Raw genomic sequence first — 25,738 nt, forward strand, 5'->3', positions numbered from 1 at the left:
CTATTTTGTCATGTACTCTTTGATTGTATTTGGAGGGATTTGGTTTGATTAGTATACAGTCTTGTGAAGCCCATTTCTGGTGTCCCCCGCTTTGATTTTCCTGGAATATTGTTAAAAGCGGTGTAAAACCAAACTCAGTCAGTCAGTCAGTCAGTCTGTTGACAGTATACCCTGAAGAATTTGATACATGAAAATGGGTGTACCTGTGTGTGTATATATCCATATATACTATGTGTATTTGTTTACATATTTCAAAGTATAGAAATGTTCACCACTGCTCACTATAGCAGTGTCGTTCTATCTTTATTGCGTTCAGATTAATTCATATTCTTTTGATTAAACAGAAATAGGCAAGTGAAATAACAACTGGTCACTTTCTGAGTAGTTTGGCATATATATGATAATGATACATTGTATGTGTGTGTGTCTGTGTGTGTATGTGTCTCTGTATGTGTGTGTACCTGTCTATGTATGCATGTGTGTGTACGTGTCTCTGTATGCATGTGTGTGTCTCTGTTTGTGTCTGTGTGTGTCTGTGTCTGTATGCGTGTCTCCGTATGTGTATGTGTGTATATGTGTGTGTATGTGTCTCTGTATGTTTGTATGTGTGTGTCTCTGTGTCTGTCTGTGTGTCTGTCTGTGTCTGTGTCTCTCTCTGTGTGTCTCTGTATGCATGTGTGTGTGTGTGTGTGTGTGTGTGTGTATGCATGTGTGTGTGTGTGTGTTATCCTTCTTGTATTAGGTAAGTCCCTACAGATCCTATCATCTACTCAGAGATTTCGTATTCAGTATCCCAGTGGGTGGGTGAGAGTGAGGGGGTGTAGTTCAAACCCTTAATCCCAAAGATTGAGTGAGAGAGAGGGAGGCAATGAGCGGGTGAGAGACAGAGGATAGGAAACAGAGGGGAGAGCAAGGCGTGAGAGGGAGGAGAGACAGGAGGGAAAGAGAGAGATGAGAGAGAGAGAGCAAGCATGAGAAATACAACGGGAGGAAGGAGAGACAGGAGGGAGAGAGAGAGAGAGAGAGAGAGAGAGAGAGAGAGAGAGAGAGAGAGAGAGAGAGAGAGAGAGAGAGAGAGAGAGAGAGAGAGAGAGAGAGAGAGAGAGAGAGAGAGAGAGAGAGAGAGAGCAAGCGTGAGAAATACAATGGGAGGTCTAATTTTTGATAAAAACTAGGGAGGCAAGGGAAGCGAGGTGGAACTGAGGAAGTTGAGAGAGGGAAGACTGAGAGTAGGGAGGGAATGAGGGACGGTGAGAAAGTAGAGTACGATGAGGGAATGGGGGAGAGAATGAGATTGAGAGAAAGAGGAAGGGATGAACTATTGAAAGTGTGGAGGGAGATTGAAGGACATTGTACACGTATAGGCATTTCTGTTGAAGGGTCATGATGATGATGATGTTGACGATGAGTTCACAGTTATGAAACTGGTAACAAGTGCAAAGGGAAGGATGTGTAAAGTTTTAAATTTGAACAATAAACTTGGGAACTGAATAGAAGCAGAATTGAAGAAGGTCAAAGACCAACAGATGACAGTGACACAGAGAGTGGGGAATGTACACCAGCAGAGTGCAGGAGGAAGCACAACGATGAGGACACGTCACGAGATGGGGAACACGTGGAACCTGCAGGTGTTGCCACGGACAACCCTCAAGGAACAACTGAAGGAGCAGGCACAGAGGATGCAGAAAACAGGGATGTTGATGAAGAGAGTGATGGACTTAGTGATGGCACAGACGAGGAAGAAGGGGATGGGATACAGGACATATTACAACTTGGAGCAGGTGCTGTAGCAGTCAAATTCCAGACTGTTCATCAACAGTCATATCAGCTTGTAGGTAAAGGTATGTATGTCCTAGTGATAGCACGTGATGCATTCTTGACACATCACTAGTCACACCTAAATGAAAGTTATAGTGATGTACATGTATGGCTGATAGCATTTACCACCCCATCATAGCCATCAAATACTTACAACATTGTACTACGTTGGCGATGAATCCCGTTGAACCTGAGGTGAGTGTTGTGCAACAATGTTGCTTTACACACTTTATACGCCTACTGACAGTTATCCCAACGGTATTGTATATATACTAGCCAGTGTAACGAATACACTATTTTGCGAATATGATACATATCACGAATATTAGGTAACGAATACAAATAATTATTCATGAATACAATATTGTAGTTAAGTGATGGATGTACAATATTGAATGCCCATGCTGACAGTGCTAATTTGTCTCATCAGTAACAAGTCATCTCATGACACTCAAATTTTGTATGTACTAGTTATAGTTGACAGTAACATGTGCAGCCTTGGCAAATTAACATGACTTGGGCTACTACAAGGCTAGTACATATTGCATTCTTGCATATCTCATTTTGAAAAAGGACAGCCTTCGTTGAATCGTTACAGCCTTACTGGCCACATAAAGAAACTGTGCATTGTCAAAATATTATCCCAGTTGATACGTATGATAACAATGTCAAAGGTACATATCAACTTAATGGAAGGACCATGAGACCATAACAAGTCGGGACAGGGGTCAAACGACCATGTCACAAGCTCAATAACAGGTATGTCCAACATCGGCAATGAGACCAGCAGTGCATCGACGGCGCATAGAGCCTATCAAACGGCGACGTCCTTGGATGGTTCGGGCAGTCATCACTGCAGTCTGAAACCTGTGGCGAAGATGGGTCACCCTTATCCATCTGTCCTCTCTTGGCGTTGTTACATGTGGACGTCCAGAACGTGGCCCATCGATGACGTCATTTGTGTTCTGGTATCGTCTCACCAGTGCAGAAATGGTGTTCCAGTGGCAGTGGAAATGTGCAGCCACTTGTCGTTGAGACATTCCCCCACGGACCCTCCCAATGGCCTCACGACGTTGTGCATACGTGAGCCTTAGTATGCATTGCGATTCAATAGCTGTTTAATGTTTTGAATGATCGCAAGGGCAGGGGTTGAGCTTTCCAAAGTGACAGTACTGTGTGGCATTCATTTGCTCTGTTTCTCTTTCCCGGAATGCACGTGCAACAACGTATTGCACGTGTCAAGGACGAACCGACTGACGTCACGGAACGTGGCACGTGCATGCATGTTGGATACATGTTACTAATCTCTGAGTTTAAATAATTATGTGTCTACACAGGTTTGATAAATTTAGATTTTAAATTTTTGTATGCACAGTTTCTTTATGTGCCTTGTATATTTTTCTATACCATTGTAACAACTTTGTGAGAGGTAACATTTTCAACTACCATTTGCCGAGAGAGGTTCAACATTTGAGTTTTTAGACCTGTTAACTGTTGGGTTGTATAAACATCCATGAATATGCATATGATAAAGATACTTGTATTGTGTTAGTGGTATTTTGTGTCAAAATTCACTGCTGTGTATTGCGAACCATTGTTCCTATACCCTCTGTAAGCCATGGTCACTTTGTCCTAAGGTATTTTAGGTGTCTTGCTATCTAATAGTAATTTTGGGAAAGATATTATGCTCAAATTTTACTGTGGAACTCTCTGCACTAGCGTGTAATAAACCGACCGTGCATGTCATTATGATATTCATTGCAATTCATGCGAGCTATAGAGTCCTATGGCTCTATTTTGCTTACCACTTGGGTTTTGAAAGTCCTGTGGTAACTAGATAGTCATGGACAGACTCTACTGTGGTGAGTGGTGGTGAAACCAGACTGTCTGACTGAAAGTTGCAGTCCTGATTCCTCTGCTGTGTTTATAGACAAACTATCACTTCAGTAAGAGTATCAAAACATTCCTGAAGACAGCATTTTTGGCATCTCAATTTTTTTCTATGGATGCAATGATGTCTTGTCAGAATCAGTTATACGCACTCAGTAATTAAACTACAACAACAGCATGTCCAGTTTCAAGTTGAGAGTATATACTGTGTGTGTATTATGTCATTGTAACTATGTTAGTATTCATATGACATTGTTCGTGTTATGTTATTGGTCTCTGACCTGATTGTTTCCTTCGTAGATACCAAGTCACTAGTACAACACATTGTGGGATGTTGTCAGCCACCACAGGGAGAAATAGCATCAGCACCACATCAACAACAGCAGCTGCAACCAGCTTCAGGTGGAGATGGGGATGACAGAACAGATCAGGCGCACATGTCCACAAGTACAACTTGTGTAGTTCCTGGAACAACACGTCTACAGGCCCCGGGAACAGCAGCCCTGACACCAGCATCCACAGGTACAACTAGTGTAGGTCTTGGAACAACAAGTCTACAGGTCCCGGGAACAGCAGCCCTGACACCAGCATCCACAAGTACAACTAGTGTAGGTCTTGGAACAACAAGTCTACAGGTCCCGGGAACATCAGCCCTGACACCTGCATCCACAAGTACAACTAGTGTAGGTCTTGGAACAACAAGTCTACAGGTCCCGGGAACATCAGCCCTGACACCTGCATCCACAAGTACAACTAGTGTAGGTCTTGGAACAACAAGTTTACAGGTCCCGGGAACAGCCGCCCTGACACCAGCATCCACAAGTACAACTAGTGTAGGTCTTGGAACAACAAGTCTACAGGCCCCGGGAACATCAGCCCTGACACCAGCATCCACAAGTACAACTAGTGTAGTTCCTGGAACAACAAGTCTTCATGTCCCGGGAACAGCAGCCCTGACACCAGCGTCAACATTGTCTCTTCTGCCCTCAATACCAGGAGCTCTTGTGTCACAGATACAGTCTTCCGGGCAGGCTGAAGTGCCAGTGACTGGGGACTCTCCTGCAGGTGGGTGGTTTTACCCAATGCTGTTGATCTCTTTAAGAGGAGCTATCAGTATATCTCACCAACGCTTACAGCCCTACTTCTCAGTAAATAGGATCAGATCATTTATATTTACCAAGACCAAATGTTTTGTCCATTACAGTTGTGGTGTAAACGTCGGTAGTGTTTAGCAGAGTGTCTGTAAACATTTACACACCCCGTGGAAGCTTGTTTGACCTCAGCGCAAGTCTTTGTCAAGCTCTGTTCAGGTTAAATCGAAGCAATTTATGAACAAACGAAAATTGGAAGTCACCTTTCAGAAAAATAGGCTGATGTCATCACCTGTTTTCAGAGTCACTAGTGCTATCGAAGTTCAAATATATAACACGTCTGTGAAATCTTCAGTCATATGGCTTCTGTTACAGCAACACTATGCAGCTTTGCTCAGGTGGAGCAATATTTTGGAGATGTGACCATAGAAATGTGTTTGACCTCAGCATAAATCTTTCTCAACCTCATTTTTTCAGTTTACCAATGCCACTTATACTTAATTTCTTTGGGAGGCATTCAGAAGTTGGGGCAGTAAGGAAGGATAACAATGTATGGATGAACGACTTCTTTATTGTTGTGAAACAAGGTGCTTCGAAATGTCACTCTCGCAGAAATGAAGAAGTTCTTCATCCATATATTGTTATTAGAAAATGTCATACAGAGTGTGTTTGTCTGCTGATGTTATCAATTCTTTCCAGAATTACTAGTTGAATCTAAGTTCAAATATGTAACACATCTATGCAAGCTTCAGTCATGTGGTTTCTGTTACAGTCACACAGTACAACCTTATACAAGTACAGCAGCAGTTTGGAGATGTGACAGTGAAGGGAGGCAAGAATCTGAACATTGGCGGGACTCAGAATGTTGGTACAACTCCGACCAACAAAGAGGAAGAGGAGATACCACTGACTGCAGCACAGAAGATCAGGAGTGAGTTATTTGATAAAATTGTTTCCACAATGACTGTCCACATGGTGGCAATGTACAATTAAACCTGACTGATATAAACTAAGTACTCGCCTGTAAAGGAAGCACTTTACTGGATATGCTACATTCCATTCAACAGACTTAACCGGGAAGGTCTTGGTTAGAACAGGTCTTAAGCATTCCATGTTGGTCTCCCCCGTGAAGATCTGGGATAGAACTGTCTTCAGCATCGCATGCTGGTCTCCCCCGCGAAGGTCTGGGTTAGAACTGTCTTCAGCATCCCATGCTGGTCTCCCCATGAAGGCCTGGGTTAGAACTGCCTTCAGCATCCCATGCTGGTCTCCCCCGTGAAGGTCTGGGTTAGAACTGTCTTCAGCATCCCACGCTGGTCTCCCCCGTGAAGGTCTGGGTTAGAACTGTCTTCAGCATCCCACTCTGGTCTCCCCCGTGAAGGTCTGGGTTAGAACTGTCTTCAGCATTCCATGCTGGCCTCCCCTGTGAAGGTCTGGGTTAGAACAGTCTTCAGCATTCAATGCTGGTCTCCCGCGTTAAGATCTGGGTTAGAACTGTCTTCAGCATCCCATGCTGGTCTCCCCCGTGAAGGTTTGGGTTAGAACTGTCTTCAGCATTCCATGCTGGTCTCCCGCGTTAAGATCTGGGTTAGAACTGTCTTCAGCATTCAATACTGGTCTCCCCCGTGAAGGTCTGGGACAGAACTGTCTTCAGCATCCCATGCTGGTCTGCCCCGTGAAGGTCTGTGTTAGAACTGTCTTCAGCATCCCATGCTGGTCTCCCCCTTGAAGGTCTGGGATAGAACTGTCTTCAGCATTCCATACTGGTCTCCCCTGTGAAGGTCTGGGACAGAACTGTCTTCAGCATCCCATGCTGGTCTCCCCCGCGAAGGTCTGGGTTAGAACTGTCTTCAGCATTCCATGCTTGTCTCCCCGTGAAGGTCTGGGTTAGAACTGTCTTCAGCATCCCATGCTGGTCTCCCCCGTGAAGGTCTGGGTTAGAACTGTCTTCAGCATCCCATGCTGGTCTCCCCCGTGAAGGTCTGGGTTATAACTGTCTTCAGCATCCCATGCTGGTCTCCCCCGTGAAGGTCTGGGTTAGAACTGTTTTCAGCATTCCATGCTGGCCTCCCCTGTGAAGGTCTGGGATAGAACTGTCTTCAGCATCCCATGCTGGTCTCCCCCGTGAAGGTCTGGGTTAGAACTGTCTTCAGCATCCCATGCTGGTCTCCCCCGTGAAGGTCTGGTTTAGAACTGTTTTCAGCATTCCATGCTGGCCTCCCCTGTGAAGGTCTGGGATAGAACTGGTCTTCAGCATTCCATGCTAGTCTCCCCGTGAAGGTCTGGGTTAGAACTGTCTTCAGCATCCCACGCGGTTCTCCCCCGTGAAGGTCTGGGTTAGAACTGTCTTCAGCATCCCATGCTGTGTGTGAAATGGTGACTATTTAGATGATGAGGTCCGCCAACATGGTTGATGAATGTCATGGCGTCCCAGTAGTTTAGATGAATACTTATGATATCAGTCATAAAGTTGTTTTGCTCAGTCACGCACGCACTGATGAGCGCATTCACGCATTCATAATTGTGATACGCCTAAGCATGCTTTTTCATCTTATATGCATCTCATATATTCACCTGATCAGTTTCAAAAGAAACTCTGCCGTAAAAGAGGTATTTCAGTTAGCCCTTAGGAATTAAATTATGCAAACTGGATTAACATTTCGCAGTGTAAAAAAAGTAGGTTGTTTAAAATATAGTCAGTTACTAAAATAGAAAGTAAACCTGACTAAAATGAAAACAGGCAGAAAAGGTTTTACTCCTCAACATTATTCAGAAAACATCAACCTGATCAAACGATAGCCTGTCTGTGGAATTGTATAGAACAAATTTTGTGGTCTCGACAAATGTCCAAAGGATTGGTAATGATCAAAAGTCAATCAGAACAGCGCACCTTGCATATGCAAATTTGCCACAGCACAAGAGGGGCTACAGAAGCTTGTTTACAATGCCTGTAGCGAGTGTGTCCACCTTGTGCATTGATGCTGGCCTCGGGCCATCGCATAAATTGAGGCCACTATACCTCCATGAGAGTCATTTCGAGTGAGGATTTGAAGATTTTTCCTTGGGATTCGTGACGTCGTGAACGTCGCTCCATATCATCCGAGGCGTGTTCAATGGGGAACAAATTCGTGGATCTTGCTGGCCAGGATAACACCTTAACATTGCTCTGATTAGGATGCTGCTGGACACCTCGAGCAACATGATAAGGTCTGGCGTCAACATGTGTAACTGGTCATCAGGCTGCTCACCTTGCACGGAGCGAGTGGGTGTCGTCAAACTGTTATCACAGACGCTCATGTATTGCCGGTATCGGTACAAACTAAAAAAGGTTGCTGGCCTGGCCCAATGTCGGACATGCACTTTCAACTTCATCGGTCTTGACATGGGGTTGCTACTGTCTGAACAGTCTCTAACTTGATTGCTTTGCTGTAAATATTGCCACAATTACCAAATACTGTTTCGTTGATTCGCTGCTCTACCTATATCTCGCCATCTGTCACTTTACCCAGATGTGACTTTGTCATGCTTCAGTTTTAATGAGATATTCTCGTTTTGATGGGCGATTCCACTGATCATTGGCCACGTCCTGTTACTGGCATCAAATTGCATCGGACTTGTGTTTATTCTTTACACAATACGTAATACCCTCTTTAAAGCCTTAACAAAATTTGAGTAACTTTTACATGGGGCAGTGGGGTAGCCTAGTGGTTAGAGCGTTTGCTTGTACTAACACAGGTTCGAATCCCTTTTTCTTGAGTAAGATCTTTAAGTATCAAGTTTGTTAACTGTTGAACACATTTCGTTCATAAAAGTGTTAAATGATATTTATAAAGGTCACTTCACATTGTTTATTTTCGCTCTTAATGAACCCCTGGGTATACATAATAATCACAAAATACAGTTATAAACACTAATATTTCATTATACAGCTTGTATTAGGAATTTAAAACGCACCTCCCTCGAAAGCATTTCACGATTACGCAAAATAATGTCGTAGATGGTCACGTGGTTTCATGACGTCATACCGGAGAGTCGCTACATCAACACACGGAAAATACAGTGGTACCGGGCCTGTTCGCTCATTGAGGTCTGCTTCAAGTTTAGCAAATAAATCAATCCACGAATTCAAATCTGGATTTGGATGGCATACTGGATACAGATAATATCACATACCTTTTCAGTTTTTAAGTATTTCTAGCGGCAAGACCGACAGGACTATTGACGACGATTGCACCAGTTGACAACATACAGCCGTTTGGACGATTCCGACCATGACTATGTTTTGAATCGACCTACTGAAGACTGGTATGCAAGTCAATTGCCTATCACATATTCATGGAAATCTGATTAGATACTGAATTCATTTTTCCGCGGTCACGGTAAAATTTGCAGTCATGATAACGGCAATGTTTGATCAATGTGTTGAGCCTGTCTTCCGGTATACATCGGTATGGGAAGGTAAACACTGAAATAGTTACGTTCGAGGTTCATGATTTTATGAAGGTAATTAAGTAACTTTCAGCTTTATTTCATAAAATGCGTCTTCTGATTAAATTTATCTGTAAAGGTTTTAGTATGGTGATAATCTTTCCTATGAAATACGTACCGTTACGGAAGTCGATAAGTTCGATCTCACTACTGTATTGTAGAGAATTGTTTTCGGAGAAGTCGGTGTATCATCTCTGATATGGTGCATCAAACATCAGTTTTATTACATTTTCAATTTCCATACACGTGTAAAGCATTGGTTATATGTCGTGATACTTAGTCATATAAATCTGCAAAACATACATAAAATGTAAAATGATAAAGACCTGTAACCTCCTTAACAGCTGATAATAGATATAATAAAGAAATATACATACAAAAAAATAGAACTGACAAATCCTTATCTTTCTCTTTAACTGTCAGCTAGTGAAAAGAAAAGTCTTCATTGTGTTCTAGTAGTAATGTGTAAATTGTGATCAGTCCCAAAGAAAGTCCAGCGATCAAATCAAGAAACCAGCACACAAAAATTAAAGCAAATAATTTATTTGCATACAAACTGTTTACGACAAAATAATGAATACTGTGTGTACACCTACACCATGAAGGCAAAGGCTTGCGTGTAAATTAACTGGATGGACTGGTAAAAGCCTAAGAAAACAAGATTGCTCTCCAATAACACCATGTGACACAGTGGTGACTGCAATTTGGAAACATTTACCTTCTGAACAAGTCTCAGGATTCAAACAGACGAATACAATAGACCTTAAGACATCAGGCACAACTGGTTTCAGTTCACACCCTAGACACATATACATGATTTCATTATATATCTTGATGTCAGTGAATTCACCAGGTCCTGTTTACTAGTTATAAATGAAAGTGTCTGGCGGAATATTCTGGAGGAATAGGCCTGTTGTATCCTGCAAATCTGTAGGAAGGAAACATGTTCCTAAGTAGGAATTCCACATACTCTGTGAATAAATTTTACATTGAATTAGAGACATTTTGTAACACAATTTCAGTATATTTTGTTTTGGCAACCATAATAATAGTTTTCTTTGAAATCTGCACTAAAAAAGTAAGTACTTTTGTCTTAAATGCTGAGAGGGAAAATAGATATGAGAATTAAAAGCCAGTGTCTTTGCAAACAAGACTTAGTGTTGACTCATCAGTTAGGGTAAAATATGCAGCAATAGGAACAGTGGGGTTTTTTTAAAACTGGAGTGCACCAGTTCAACAAAATATTATTGATTGTCTGAATTATATTTACCACCTGTTGGTTTCTTGTTCACTGGCTTGACCTCTTGGTTTAGGCCTAGGGGTAGCTGATTGCCCACTTGGGTTCTCCAGTCTTGGTCACTTCTAGGGTATTTAGGCTGTTTTCATTGATGTGAAATGCTGCCATGTACATCCTAAAAAAACCCATTAAAGTAGCATTTTTACATTTGCCAAAAACAAAACCCACAAAGAAATACATTATCTGAATGAACATATTTCCCTGATTTCCCATTTTTGAAAGTGGGTTAAAAGTTACCTATATATACAGCTTCCATGATGTTTTTACAAGGGGTCTATAAATACCTAAGTTTTATGCCATTGCAGATCAGTCATTTTCGTTCTATTTATTGTACATTGCCTTAAAGAGAGAAAGTGTGAGAGTCAACATTTTAATCATACCCTAACACACACACACACACACACACACACACAATTCAAATACCATATTAACATGGTAGAGGACCAGTCCCTGGTGGATAATTATCTGATATGACTCATCTTTAATTATGTTTTAGTAATTATGTGCTCTCTCTCACCACCTCACCCATACTTTGCAAGTTCTCATTTGTCCATGCCCACCCCCATCCCAATCCCTCCACACACACTCACACCGCAACACACCCGTCTCGGGAAATAGATGACTTGGCCCTACTGAGTAACAGTGACAGTGGCTGTGAAAATATATCTCTGATCGAAAATAGGACATGAGCGCAAATTATGACGTACTTTTTCATCAACTACTGCTGTACATAGCTAGATACTGGAGTGTTTATGTTACTCCAAAACAAATACATCTTAAAACTCACCTGCAACCAACGTCGCGTCAGGAATGCAACTCTCTCGGTCTCAGTCCCAAGTTGACATTTCGGCCTCTGTGTTTGTATGGAATGTCGAAAGGATTGCCCGATATAGAGCATTCTTATAAAGTTTAAGTTTTGCCTATTCGTATCCATATTTCGCCAAAGGTTAGGTCTCTTTCATAGCACTTCTTCAAAAAGTGTAACGAACACAGATAACCGTGCGTGAAGGGGTTCACAAAATCCACACGACGACAGTAAACAATCTATGCCCTTCCTCTTGTCAAATAGAATTTCTCAGGAAATGTACATCCGTGTTGTTTACGCAGTTGGATAATCATCAAAACTCGAAGTGCAGTTGTCAGTTTCCAATACTTAATCACAACAACGTTTCATTCAAAATATTGCGCTTCGTGTCACTTTCAACTCGATGGCGTATACACTACTGAAATGTCAACACACTGAGCGGACTCTCGGGTATGACGTCACACCCACAGACGGCAGACCGCTAAAAATAAAAATATGCATATGAGTGGGCGGGGCTAAAGTGGTTTTAGTTTTGGTGCATATTTATAATTTTTACGACTATGTTTCGTAAATAGATGGTGCAGATGTGGTATATATTCATGTTTGAATGGCATTATGTAATAAAAATGCATAGTGTTTAACCTTTTTAAAAATCCTTTAATTGTGCCTTGTGTCCACAGAAAGGACGGCATCCAGGATACAGGCATGGACTAACGACATGGTGGAGACAGACGCCCTCAAGAAAGTAAAACAGAAGCTGGACAGAGGAGCGACATGGGTGACAATTAAAGGAAGACCAGGAGAGGGAAGTCCACAATAGCCTACATGGCTCTCAAAGATCTACACAGTCAGGGGAGACAAGTATACCAAGTGGTGTCACCAGAAGAGTTCAATGAGGTCACTAATGGCCTGTGCTAATCCTGTCATTATGTTAGATGACATATTTGGTGATCTGGAATTCGACGCTGCAGAATGGAGCAAGTGGAGACCAACTCTCCGACCTATTGTGGATGTTAAACATCCCGACACGTATGCTGAAAAAGACGTTTTAGACGTTTCTACCAAAACTGAAAAGGTTTCACAGAGGACAAAAGTTGATCAAACACAGGTGAAACGAACAAGTCCAAACAAAGACAAAACTATCATTATCCTCGTAGGCCGTGACTATGTGATGAAATCCTCACTGGCAGACTTGGGAAGGATGGCAGATTACATTTCCAGTCCCCAATACGTGGTGGAAGTTTCCACACAGAGAGCGTCTTATGAGCGAAGGAAGATATGGCGTGTTCACGCTGAAGCAAAAAACATAGACATCGAAGAGTCAACTCTGTCTCTGATATGTAACGTTGACTGTCCACATGGCTTCCCCCATGTCTGTAAAATGTTTGTCGCAGCATATGAAAAGGATTGGACTCACCTTCTAGTGCAAATGTTTTTTCAAGCGCCACTGGATTTCCTCAACAAAACTATGAATAAACATTTGACAGATAAGATAAAGCGTTCGCTGTTCATGGCTATGATTAAAAAAGATGGGAAGATTAGTGAACAAGACTTGGAGGAGGATGATAACCTCGGTTATGAAGGTAGAGCAGCTGCTGATGATTTGGTTGGATCCTACCTCAAGAAGGAGCATGACACCTACATGTTTGATCATCCGTCTATATATGACAGTGTTTCCTTTATTCTCAGTACAAAACAACCCACGTTTGTCATCGAAAACTGTAGTTTGTCCTTCATATATCAGCGACTTCGTCTTGCACACTCCAGTAAAGAGAAAAATGAGAAAGACGTTGGTGGTGACACAGATCTTGTTGCAGAAATCTCATGGACTTATGCTGAACGTTTGGCAAGGAGATTCGCAAGTGAAATGCAAAGGGGCAATTTGTTTCTTGTTTTATCACACCAGTCACTTCGTTATTCAGACTTTGTTGTCATGCTAATGGACTGCCTGAAGACCCGGTTTCACATGCGTGTATCTGATATTGTGAAACTAACTGATAACTCATCCAACAAGTCATTTTGTGAATTACTCTCGAGCAACAAGTCACATCATCTCATCAAATATATCATGGAGACAGAAAATATCTCATTCACCCTGAGTGAAGTTAGAGAGATTTTCCTGGGTGTGTCCACGAATGCTGCATGCGATATACTGAAATACATCAGTGGACATATGAAACTTGAGATAAATGCTAGATACGGTGGGGAGAAAAAGACGCCGCTTATGTTGGCAGCAGAAACCAGGGACGTTGGGTTTGTCAATCAGATTTTGTCTCTAGATCCCGACCTGAATGCAAGAGACGAGTGACGATCAAACTGTGTTTTATTATCTTTGTGTAAATGGCCTTACATCAGCCGTGAAGCATGCGACTGATATGGGAGTGGAAGTTAATCAGCAACATGGACAACATTCCGGGAAAAACATTCCGTACACTGTCATAGAGAAAGGTCACTTAGAGGTTGTGAAACTGTTGGTTAACAGAGGATGTGATATAGATAAACAGAGAGGTCTTGGATGTGCTGTTGAGAGCTTGAACACAAACATGGTACGTTATTTTTTTAACATAGGAGCAGTGGTTGACGGCTGTGCTGTGTGCAGAGCTTGTGAGGTCGGGAACAGAAATATAGTCGAGATGCTGTTTGAGAAGGGTGCTACTGTTGATATGATGTCACCTGGTGGAGAAACTCCACTTCTCAGTGCATGTACAGGGAACCCAACAGTTGTCTCGTATTTGCTGAAGAAAGGAGCAAGTGTCAATCAAGTTTCAAATGTAACAGGTGACATGCCACTTCATGCAGCAGCAGGGTGGGGATCTGCAGAGTGTGTTGATGTGTTACTGAAGGTTGGAGCTGATGTTAAAGCACAGAATAATACAGGTGACACACCACTTCATATAGCAGCAGGGCGGGGAACTACAGAGTGTGTTGATGAGTTATTGAAGGCTGAAGCTGATGTTAATGTACAGAATAATACAGGTGACACACCACTTCATACAGCAGCAAGACAGGGATCTACAGAGTGTGTTGATGTGTTACTGAAGGCTGGAGCTGATGTTAATGTACAGAATAATACAGATGACACACCACTTCATGCAGCAGCAAGTCATGGATCTACAGGGTGTGTTGATGTGTTACTGAAGGCTGGAGCTGATGTTAATGTACAGGATGATACAGGTGACACGCCACTTCATACAGCAGCAAAGTGGAGATCTACCCAGTGTGTTGATGTGTTACTGAAGGCTGGAGCTGATGTTAATGTACAGAATAAAAGAGGGGACACACCACTTCATAGAGCAGTAAGACATGGATCTACAGGGTGTGTTGATGTGTTACTGAAGGCTGGAGCTGATGTTAATGTACAGAATAATACAGGTGACACACCACTTCATAAAGCAGCCAGACAGGGATGTACAGAGTGTGTTGATGTGTTACTGAAGGCTGGAGCTGATGTTAATGTTCAGAATAATACAGGTGACACACCACTTCATACAGCAGCAGTGGATGGATCTACAGAGTGTGTTGATGTGTTACTGAAGGCTGGAGCTGATGTTAATGTACAGAATAATACAGGTGACACACCACTTCATAAAGCAGCAAGACATGGATGTACAGAGTGTGTTGATGTGTTACTGAAGGCTGGAGCTGATGTTAATGTACAGAATAATACAGGTGACACACCACTTCATGCAGCAGCAGCAGCAGCAAGTTGGGGATCTACAGGGTGTGTTGATGTGTTACTGAAGGCTGGAGCTGATGTTAATGTTCAGAATAATACAGGTGACACACCACTTCATAAAGCAGCCAGACAGGGATGTACAGAGTGTGTTGATGAGTTACTGAAGGCTGGAGCTGATGTTAATGTTCAGAATAATACAGGTGACACACCACTTCATAAAGCAGCCAGACAGGGATGTACAGAGTGTGTTGATGAGTTACTGAAGGCTGGAGCTGATGTTAATGTTCAGAATAATACAGGTGACACACCACTTCATAAATCAGCCAGACAGGGATGTACAGAGTGTGTTGATGTGTTACTGAAGGCTGGAGCTGATGTTAATGTACAGAATAATACAGGTGACACACCACTTCATGCAGCAGCAGCAGCAGCAAGTTGGGGATCTACAGGGTGTGTTGATGTGTTACTGAAGGCTGGAGCTGATGTTAATGTACAGAATAATACAGGTGACACACCACTTCATATATCAGCAAGACCGGGATGTACAGAGTGTGTTGATATGTTACTGAAGGCTGGAGCTGATGTTAATGTACAGAATAATACAGGTGACACACCACTTATTGCAGCAGCAGCAGCAGGAGCAGTAGCAGAGTGGGGATCTACAAGGTGCGTTGATGTGTTACTGAAGGCTGGAGCTGATGTTAATGTACAGAATAATACAGGTGACACACCACTTCATGCAGCAGCAACAGGAACAGCAGAGTGGGGATCTACAAGGTGTATTGATGTGTTACTGAAGGCTGGAGCTGATGTTAATGTACAGAATAATACAGGTGACGCACCACTTCATAGAGCAGCAAGTCATGGATCTACAGGACGTGTTATTGAGTTACTGAAGGCTGGAGCTGATGTTCATGTACAGAATAATACAGGTGACACACCACTTCATGCTGCAGCAGCAGAAGCAGCAGCAGCAGCAGAGTGGGGATCTACAAGGTGTATTGATTTGTTACTGAAGGCAGGAGCTGATGTTAATGTACAGAATAATACAGGTGACACACCACTTCATGCAGCAGCAGCAGGAGCAGCAGCAGAGTGGGGATCTACAAGGTGTATTGGTGTGTTACTGAAGGCTGGAGCTGATGTTAATGTACAGAATAATACAGGTGACACGCCACTTCATATTGCAGCAAGACCGGGATGTACAGAGTGTGTTGATGTGTCACTGAAGGCTGGAGCTGATGTTAATGTACAGAATAATACAGGTGACGAACCACTCCATACAGCAGCATTAGCAGTGTGGGGATGTACAAGGCGTGTTGGTGTGTTACTGAAGGCTGGAGCTCATGTTAATGTACAGAATAATGCAGGTGACACACCACTTCATAGAGCAGCAAGACATGGATCTACAGGGCGTGTTGATGAGTTACTGAAGGCTGGAGCTGATGTTAATGTACAGAATAATACAGGTGACATGCCACTTCATATAGCAGCAAGACATGGATCTACAGGGCGTGTTGATGAGTTACTGAAGGCTGGAGCTGATGTTAATGTACAGAATAATACAGGTGACACACCACTTCATACAGCAGCAAGCCATGGATCTACAGGGTGTGTTGATGTGTTACTGAAGGCTGGAGCTGATGTTAATGTACAGAATAATACGGGTGACACACCACTTCATACAGCAGCAAGACAGGGATCTACAGAGTGTGTTGATGTGTTACTGAAGGCTGGAGCTGATGTTAAAGCACTGAATAATATAGGCCAGACATCACTGCACTAGTTTGAAGCCTTAGGGATCTAAATTAAATAGACATTCATGGATTTCATTGATCAGGGCAGAAAATGCCATCAGAGATATGTTACACTGAGTAGATCTCAGTGTTCACACCGGAATGAACTGATTGGTCGAAATCAGCTTGAACCAAAGCGGACATCCACGACTGCAAAAGAATACACACTGAAATTTTTCAGAGAAAACGTCTGATTTTTTTTCGGTGTTACAGCTTTTGTTAAATAAAATACATTTTTCAGTACTATATCTCAATCTTAACTCACTTCTGAAATGAGCAATGTTTCGTAAAACAGAATTGAGCTTGCATTTGTACAAGTAATATTTTCCCAATAATATGAAACAAAGTTGATTTTGTTTACATATGCTGCGCTTACCGGTTATATAGAGGCAGATGTACACTCATATGCAAGAAAGTGTGGTACATGTGTTATAGAGTAAGAATGTGAACTATGTATTATACTATACCTAAAGGTACCTAATAGGTCTATACATTGTATGTCCCTTCTAACTTCACTCTTGATATAGGTCAAGTCAAGTTCATGTGTCTATACATTGTATGTCCCTTCTAACTTCACTCTTGATATAGGTTTATACATTGTATGTCCCTTCTAACTTCACTCTTGATATAGGTCAAGTCAAGTTCATGTGTCTATACATTGTATGTCCCTTCTAACTTCACTCTTGATATAGGTCTATACATTGTATGTCCCTTCTAACTTCACTCTTGATATAGGTCTATACATTGTATGTCCCTTCTAACTTCACTCTTGATAAAGGTCTATACATTGTATGTCCCTTCTAACTTCACTCTTGATATAGGTCAAGTCAAGTTCATGTGTCTTTACATTGTATGTCCCTTCTAACTTCACTCTTGATAAAGGTCTACACATTGTTTGTCCCTTCTAACTTCACTCTTGATATAGGTCTATACATTGTATGTCCCTTCTAACTTCAATCTTGATATAGGTCTATACATTGTATGTCCCTTCTAACTTCACTCTTGATATAGGTCTATACATTGTATGTCCCTTCTAACTTCATTCTTAATATAGGTCTATACATTGTATGTCCCTTCTAACTTCACTCTTGATATAGGTCTATGCATTGTATGTCCCTTCTAACTTCACTCTTGATATAGGTCTATACATTGTATGTCCCTTCTAACTTCACTCTTGATATAGGTCTATACATTGTATGTCCCTTCTAACTTCACTCTTGATATAGGTCAAGTCAAGTTCATGTGTCTATACATTGTATGTCCCTTCTAACTTCACTCTTGATATAGGTTTATACATTGTATGTCCCTTCTAACTTCACTCTTGATATAGGTCAAGTCAAGTTCATGTGTCTATACATTGTATGTCCCTTCTAACTTCACTCTTGATATAGGTCTATACATTGTATGTCCCTTCTAACTTCACTCTTGATATAGGTCTATACATTGTATGTCCCTTCTAACTTCACTCTTGATATAGGTCTATACATTGTATGTCCCTTCTAACTTCACTCTTGATATAGGTCAAGTCAAGTTCATGTGTCTTTACATTGTATGTTCCTTCTAACTTCACTCTTGATATAGGTCTATACATTGTATGTCCCTTCTAACTTCACTCTTGATATAGGTCTATACATTGTATGTCCCTTCTAACTTCACTCTTGATATAGGTCTATACATTGTATGTCCCTTCTAACTTCACTCTTGATATAGGTCTATACATTGTAACTTCACTCTTGATTTAGGTCTATACATTGTATGTCCCTTCTAACTTCACTCTTGATATAGGTCTATACATTGTATGCCCCTTCTAACTTCACTCTTGATATAGGTCTATACATTGTATGTCCCTTCTAACTTCACTCTTGATATAGGTCTATACATTGTATGTCCCTTCTAACTTCACTCTTGATATAGGTCTATACATTGTATGTCCCTTCTAACTTCACTCTTGATATAGGTCTATACATTGTATGTCCCTTCTAACTTCACTCTTGATATAGGTCAAGTCAAGTTCATGTGTCTTTACATTGTATGTCCCTTCTAACTTCACTCTTGATATAGGTCTATACATTGTATGTCCCTTCTAACTTCACTCTTGATATAGGTCTATACATTGTATGTCCCTTCTAACTTCACTCTTGATATAGGTCTATACATTGTATGTCCCTTCTAACTTCACTCTTGATATAGGTCTATACATTGTATGTCCCTTCTAACTTCACTCTTGATATGGGTCTATACATTGTATGTCCCTTCTAACTTCACTCTTGATATAGGTCTATACATTGTATGTCCTTCTAACTTCACTCTTGATATAGGTCAAGTCAAGTTCATGTGTCTTTACATTGTATGTCCCTTCTAACTTCACTCTTGATATAGGTCTATACATTGTATGTCCCTTCTAACTTCACTCTTGATATAGGTCTATACATTGTATGTCCCTTCTAACTTCACTCTTGATATAGGTCTATACATTGTATGTCCCTTCTAACTTCACTCTTGATATAGGTCTATACATTGTATGTCCCTTCTAACTTCACTCTTGATATAGGTCTATACATTGTATGTCCCTTCTAACTTCATTCTTAATATAGGTCTATACATTGTATGTCCCTTCTAACTTCACTCTTGATATAGGTCTATGCATTGTATGTCCCTTCTAACTTCACTCTTGATATAGGTCTATACATTGTATGTCCCTTCTAACTTCACTCTTGATATGGGTCTATACATTGTATGTCCCTTCTAACTTCACTCTTGATATAGGTCAAGTCAAGTTCATGTGTCTATACATTGTATGTCCCTTCTAACTTCACTCTTGATATAGGTTTATACATTGTATGTCCCTTCTAACTTCACTCTTGATATAGGTCAAGTCAAGTTCATGTGTCTATACATTGTATGTCCCTTCTAACTTCACTCTTGATATGGGTCTATACATTGTATGTCCCTTCTAACTTCACTCTTGATATAGGTCTATACATTGTATGTCCCTTCTAACTTCACTCTTGATATAGGTCTATACATTGTATGTCCCTTCTAACTTCACTCTTGATATAGGTCAAGTCAAGTTCATGTGTCTATACATTGTATGTCCCTTCTAACTTCACTCTTGATATAGGTCTATACATTGTATGTCCCTTCTAACTTCACTCTTGATATAGGTCTATACATTGTATGTCCTTCTAACTTCACTCTTGATATAGGTCTATACATTGTATGTCCCTTCTAACTTCACTCTTGATATAGGTCTATACATTGTAACTTCACTCTTGATTTAGGTCTATACATTGTATGTCCCTTCTAACTTCACTCTTGATATAGGTCTATACATTGTATGCCCCTTCTAACTTCACTCTTGATATAGGTCTATACATTGTATGTCCCTTCTAACTTCACTCTTGATATAGGTCTATACATTGTATGTCCCTTCTAACTTCACTCTTGATATAGGTCTATACATTGTATGTCCCTTCTAACTTCACTCTTGATATAGGTCTATACATTGTATGTCCCTTCTAACTTCACTCTTGATATAGGTCAAGTCAAGTTCATGTGTCTTTACATTGTATGTCCCTTCTAACTTCACTCTTGATATAGGTCTATACATTGTATGTCCCTTCTAACTTCACTCTTGATATAGGTCTATACATTGTATGTCCCTTCTAACTTCACTCTTGATATGGGTCTATACATTGTATGTCCCTTCTAACTTCACTCTTGATATAGGTCTATACATTGTATGTCCCTTCTAACTTCACTCTTGATATAGGTCTATACATTGTATGTCCCTTCTAACTTCACTCTTGATATAGGTCTATGCATTGTATGTCCCTTCTAACTTCACTCTTGATATAGGTCAAGTCAAGTTCATGTGTCTTTACATTGTATGTCCCTTCTAACTTCACTCTTGATATAGGTCTATACATTGTATGTCCCTTCTAACTTCACTCTTGATATAGGTCTATACATTGTATGTCCCTTCTAACTTCACTCTTGATATAGGTCTATACATTGTATGTCCCTTCTAACTTCACTCTTGATATAGGTCTATACATTGTATGTCCCTTCTAACTTCACTCTTGATATAGGTCAAGTCAAGTTCATGATTCTTCCCGGGGCGGTGGGGTAGCCTAGTGGTTAAAGCTTTGGCTCGTCACGCCGAAGACCGGGGTTCGAATCCCCACATGGGTACAATGTGTTAAGCCCATTTCTGGTGTCCCCCGCCGTGATATTGCTGGAATATTGCTAAAAGTGGCGTTTAACTAAACTCAGTCAGTCAGTCATGATTCTTCCCCACGTAGTCACATCCCTCAGTGGTGCGGCGGGGTAGCCTAATGGTCCAAGCGTCTGCTCGTCATGCTGGAATATTGCTAAAAGCAGCTTAAAGCCATACTCACTAACTCACTCACTCACTAACTCACGCACTCACTCACTCACGCACTCACATCCCACAGTAATGTTTGTTCATAGAAAACCTCGACATATTTTCACTGAAGAAGTCAATTTGAAGTCTGTAGTGTTTTCAGGCTGAGCTCATTCAAGAGGATATTAAAACTGCTGTGATGGACGCCACTATTTGGCATACAATACTACTCAATCTCCAAACACTACATAGAGCGTAAAAGGTTAAAGCATTGGTTGTGTCAACAGATAGATTCCTTATGTTATGTCGGGGAACACCTGCAATGGACTTAGTACAGTTTACAAATTCGGGGAATCGAACCCAGTCCTCCCGAAGCAAGGATATCCCCTATCAGGAACAGAATGATTACAAAAGTGACTTTCCCCTGTGTCGTCCGCACTGACATGCTGAACACTGAATTATGATATGTTTAGCTTTGGTATGCAGGTTGTGTGAAGGAATAGAAGCTTGACACTTTTATTTGACTGTTCTTGCGCCTTACGGGGCGGTGGGGTAGCTCAGTGGTTAAAGCGTTCGCTCGTCACGCCGAAGTTCGATTCCCCACATGGGTACAATGTGTGAAACCCGTTTCTGGTGTCCCCCGCCATGATATTGCTGGAATATTGCTAAAAACGGCGGTTAGTCAGTCAGTCTTGCGCCTTACAGATGGCCTGAGTTGCAAGGTCCCCAGGGAGAGCTGAGGATGAACAACGAATACACTCTGATCCATTGACTGGGGTAATAATGATGAAGAAAGTAGCGCTTTGAGCAGGTCTGATCTGCAAAGCTAATGTAGTAAGTGGCCTTCATTATTATCTCTTGCATAGGCAAAAGTGTAAATATATAAACATATGACTAGTAATTGAAAGTAATTTGATCTATTTTAAAACAAGACAATATTTTGAAACTTTACCAAATCATCATCACTTGCGTATGGAGAAACGGTGATGCGTTCATCTTAAAAGTAAATCCTAGTTACTGTGTGAATGTATGGTGTTATGTAGTAGTACATAGTGGATGTATCCTTACTCTATGTGTGTGTGTGTGTGCGTGCGTGTGTGCGTGCGTGCGTGTGTGTGTGTGTGAAGATAAACAATATGTTCATATTTGTTTTAATGAAAAGCAATTGTAAAGCTCCGTAGCATTTATCAATGTCAAATATACTGCCCATCGAATGTTTAGACTCATAAGTGTAAATGTAGCCACTTACTTCAGTCAGCTGTTTTAAACTAGATTTTGCATAAAAACAATAATGCTCAAAGGTACTGTTTAACACATGAACTGACGTATAGTAAAACAAGTTCATAACGCTGAAATGAATATTGTCATGAGTTCAATTAATGATAAAACTCGGTGAAAGTTGGCGAATTCTTAACAAAACGCAGCTGTTCACATGCACGATATTTGCACATGATTTTCAGCAATTTGATGCTTGATCCGCGTGCAATTCATCTGCATAAGGTTTGCAGTTGGTTCACCCAAGTTAGTGGAGAAATTCATCTTCGATGTAATCATGTAAATAGAGAAGGAGATAACATATAGTGCGTTTAAAATTTTCATGGGTAATATAATACAGAAATGGCATAACTTCCATCCGTGTGCTTGCAAAACAGACACATTTCTTAAGTATTTTTCATTACATGTATCGGAAGAATCTCTGCAATTGTACTAAGCCGTTGGAAACATAAATGAACGGGTTATTTCAACTAAATGGGCTATCATGTCGCCTGTTTACTATCACCATTTTGTCTGGCCGTTGTATAGCAGGAGGCATCTTTCAATGTGCGACATAGTTTTCAAATTCTGCCAGCCAGTCGGGCTAGCTATGCCTGAAAGTTACTAGCCACAAAATATTTCATAAGCCCGAAATTTGAATGTGGACACGGGTTTCACCATTAAGGTGCTAAATAATGAACATGTTTATCAGGCCATATTCTTGCTTGAATTAAAAGTGTATTATAACTTATCAAGTTAAAGAGAGTGATATATTTACAAAATGGCCTTATATAAATTCATTAGACAGTCAGTGACTGGGATGATTTACTGGCCCGACTGTGTTTTTACTAGCCACAGGCTAGCGGGCCAGTGGCTATTTCGCACACTGAGCAGAAGTACTGGTATGCAATGTCAGGCAACGAATAAACAGTTGCCTTCTTTACGCGAATCAGTGTTCGCGTACACCCAATATAATGACAACACTCTCCGATACACTGACAACATTGTAGGTCAAACACTGAGTGTGTCGAACTGAGGCTGTCTCTGAGTAAAAGCACATCACGCTGTGTCCAACCTCGGATGACATCAAATGAATCTCCAGCCTCTTGTCCATGATGCCACTCCGAAGCATCAGATCACCAAGTTGTACAAGTGGATCATATGATCCTGGCTTGTCCTTCCCCTGAGTATCCCTAGACCACAGTTCGGCCAGCAGGAACTTGATTGTCTGTGTGTATTTAAGTATTGAACTTCCTTGTCGACTCACACAGCTTGCCAACAGGTTTATTTGTTATTCAGTTTACACTAATGTTGATATACTGTCACTGCCTTGTCCAACAGTAGTGTCATGAAACTTTATTCATAATAATTTGAGATCCGTAAACATCCGGGTTACACCGACACCATATAGTTTGAGATCCGTAAACATCCGAGTTACACCGACACCATATAGTTTGAGATCCGTAAACATCCGGGTTACACCGACACCATATAGTTTGAGATCCGTAAAGATCCGGGTTACACCAACACCATATAGTTTGAGATCCGTAAACATCCGGGTTACACCGACACCATATAGTTTGAATATTAAGCGTTAAACAAAAAAACAAACAAACCAAACTGAAGCATTTGAGAAATGAATAATGTTTTAGCAATCAGTTCAACTGTTTATATGTCTTCCTTCTTTCCCATTGACCGCCTCCGTGGTGTAGTGGTCAGAGCGTCTGCATGGAGGGAGAAAAGTCGCGGGTTTGATCCCCGGCCGCGTCAGACGTTAAAATGTGGTACTTGTTGGTCCCTGTCTGCCATTCGACATTAATGGGTACAAGGACTGGTCGGCTCGGATACAGTATAATGTGTCTGAGTTTGGTATTCATGCTAAATTGGGGCGTGGTATCTCAGTGGGCTAGCACTATAAAACCAGCTTAAGTCTGGGCTAGTACAAGCAGCCGCACATACACACACATTCATGCACGTCGTCAAATGAGCGAAATATTCTCAAATACGACGTTAAACTCCCTTTCACCTCATCTCATGTTTCAAAACATTTGCCTTTATGGATCTTTCACACAACATGAATTATTTAAAAAGACAAAGGACCGGTTACCATTCATTGGATGTTTTGTTGTTGTTGTTTTGGGGTTTTTTTTGTTATTGGTTTTTGTTTTGTTTGCTCTTTTGTTCTTTTGGTCATTTCTTTAGTTTTCTTGGGTTTTGTTGGGGGGTTGTGTTTTTGTGTGTTTTTTTGTTTATTTTTGTGTGTGTATTTGTTTGTTTTTTTTTGGGGGCTTGGGGATGATTTTTGTTGGGGGTGATTTTATTTTTGGGTGTGTGTGTATTGCTACGTTATTCTGTCGACTCAAATTTACGCTGTGACATTGTTGTGGCCTGACGTTGTGATACGTCATTTTACGTCGCCACAAGATTAAATTTATTTGATGCTAACGTATTTTACGTTGTCTTAACGTTTCATTTAACGTTAATAGTTGAATAGTTTTCCCAGGATTGCACAGTACATAGAATCAAAGCAGAAATTTACTTCAATATTTATTCGTCAATTTGCATGTTGTTTTGGCCGTGTGTTCACTAGCTGAATAGTGAAGAAAGAATATCAAAGAGAAATGTTTCACAGAGAACTCTCTTGACATCAAGTTATAATAAACGTTGCTATAACGCTGTGAGGAGCCCAAAGCATAACGTTTCCTCAAAGAAAAATGTGCAACGTTGTTACTACGTTGTGACGTAACGTTATAACATGATGCAATACTAACGTTGTGACAACGTTGTGTTATGACGTTAACAATATACAATAACGATCTTCCCATAACGTTGCAAAAACGTTGTGTGTTAGCTGGGTATCGTATGGGTATCTTGAGCGGCTAAATCATTAGGCCACACCGTGTTTAAGGGAATACAATGTATATGAATATGTCTGACAGTTCGTACATGGTGTTTAAATAAAGGTAACAGCAAATCCTGAAAATGGTTTCAAAGTGAACAAGCAGCTTGATATCACATATGGCTGATAGGCGGCTGATAGAACCGAGTTATTTGCATCCTCAAGAAGAGTACTTATATGCGACCACTTCAGAAATTGTATCTAAACACAGACTGTTTTCAGTTGTCACTGTGGATCGCACATGGTAAACAGTGGCATGGCGGAGCGACTAAATAGCCATGGACTTGGCAATTTCAGTTAGAAGTTATCTCCAAATTGACTGTTCCTGAACTTCACGTTGGGCAATATTCCAGTTATA

The 25,738-nt window shown here is 41.0% G+C and overlaps 1 protein-coding gene and 3 long non-coding RNA genes across 5 annotated transcripts in view; 3 read left to right on the forward strand and 1 right to left on the reverse strand.

The window, feature by feature from the left end:
- Positions 1-1,492: 1,492 nt before the first annotated feature.
- LOC124266302 overlaps positions 1,493-25,738 on the forward strand; it is a 102,144-nt gene continuing 77,898 nt past the window's right edge. Inside the window, exons 1-2 of the mRNA XM_046701117.1 lie at positions 1,493-1,841; positions 5,572-5,730. The gene's annotated coding sequence lies outside the window, so the exon portion shown is untranslated. The remainder of the gene's footprint in view (positions 1,842-5,571; positions 5,731-25,738) is intronic.
- Positions 10,235-11,560, reverse strand: LOC124266301. The gene is made up of 3 exons (XR_006895725.1): positions 11,372-11,560; positions 10,561-10,699; positions 10,235-10,258 (listed from the first exon to the last, which is right to left on the reverse strand). It is a non-coding gene; the product is annotated as an uncharacterized LOC124266301 (long non-coding RNA).
- Positions 17,372-18,517, forward strand: LOC124266298. Of its 2 annotated transcripts, XR_006895721.1 has the most exons (4): positions 17,372-17,406; positions 17,640-17,743; positions 18,088-18,105; positions 18,339-18,517. It is a non-coding gene; the product is annotated as an uncharacterized LOC124266298 (long non-coding RNA). The 2 variants fall into 2 exon arrangements; XR_006895722.1 differs by lacking the exon at positions 17,372-17,406 and having other exon boundaries at positions 17,640-17,700; positions 18,045-18,105.
- LOC124266299 lies at positions 19,155-20,519 on the forward strand. The gene is made up of 3 exons (XR_006895723.1): positions 19,155-19,240; positions 19,628-19,645; positions 20,358-20,519. It is a non-coding gene; the product is annotated as an uncharacterized LOC124266299 (long non-coding RNA).

This window comes from Haliotis rubra, unplaced genomic scaffold (genome assembly GCF_003918875.1).
Source record: "Haliotis rubra isolate DU_JTF1 unplaced genomic scaffold, ASM391887v1 Scf1246, whole genome shotgun sequence".
Taxonomy (NCBI): Eukaryota; Metazoa; Mollusca; class Gastropoda; order Lepetellida; family Haliotidae; genus Haliotis; species Haliotis rubra.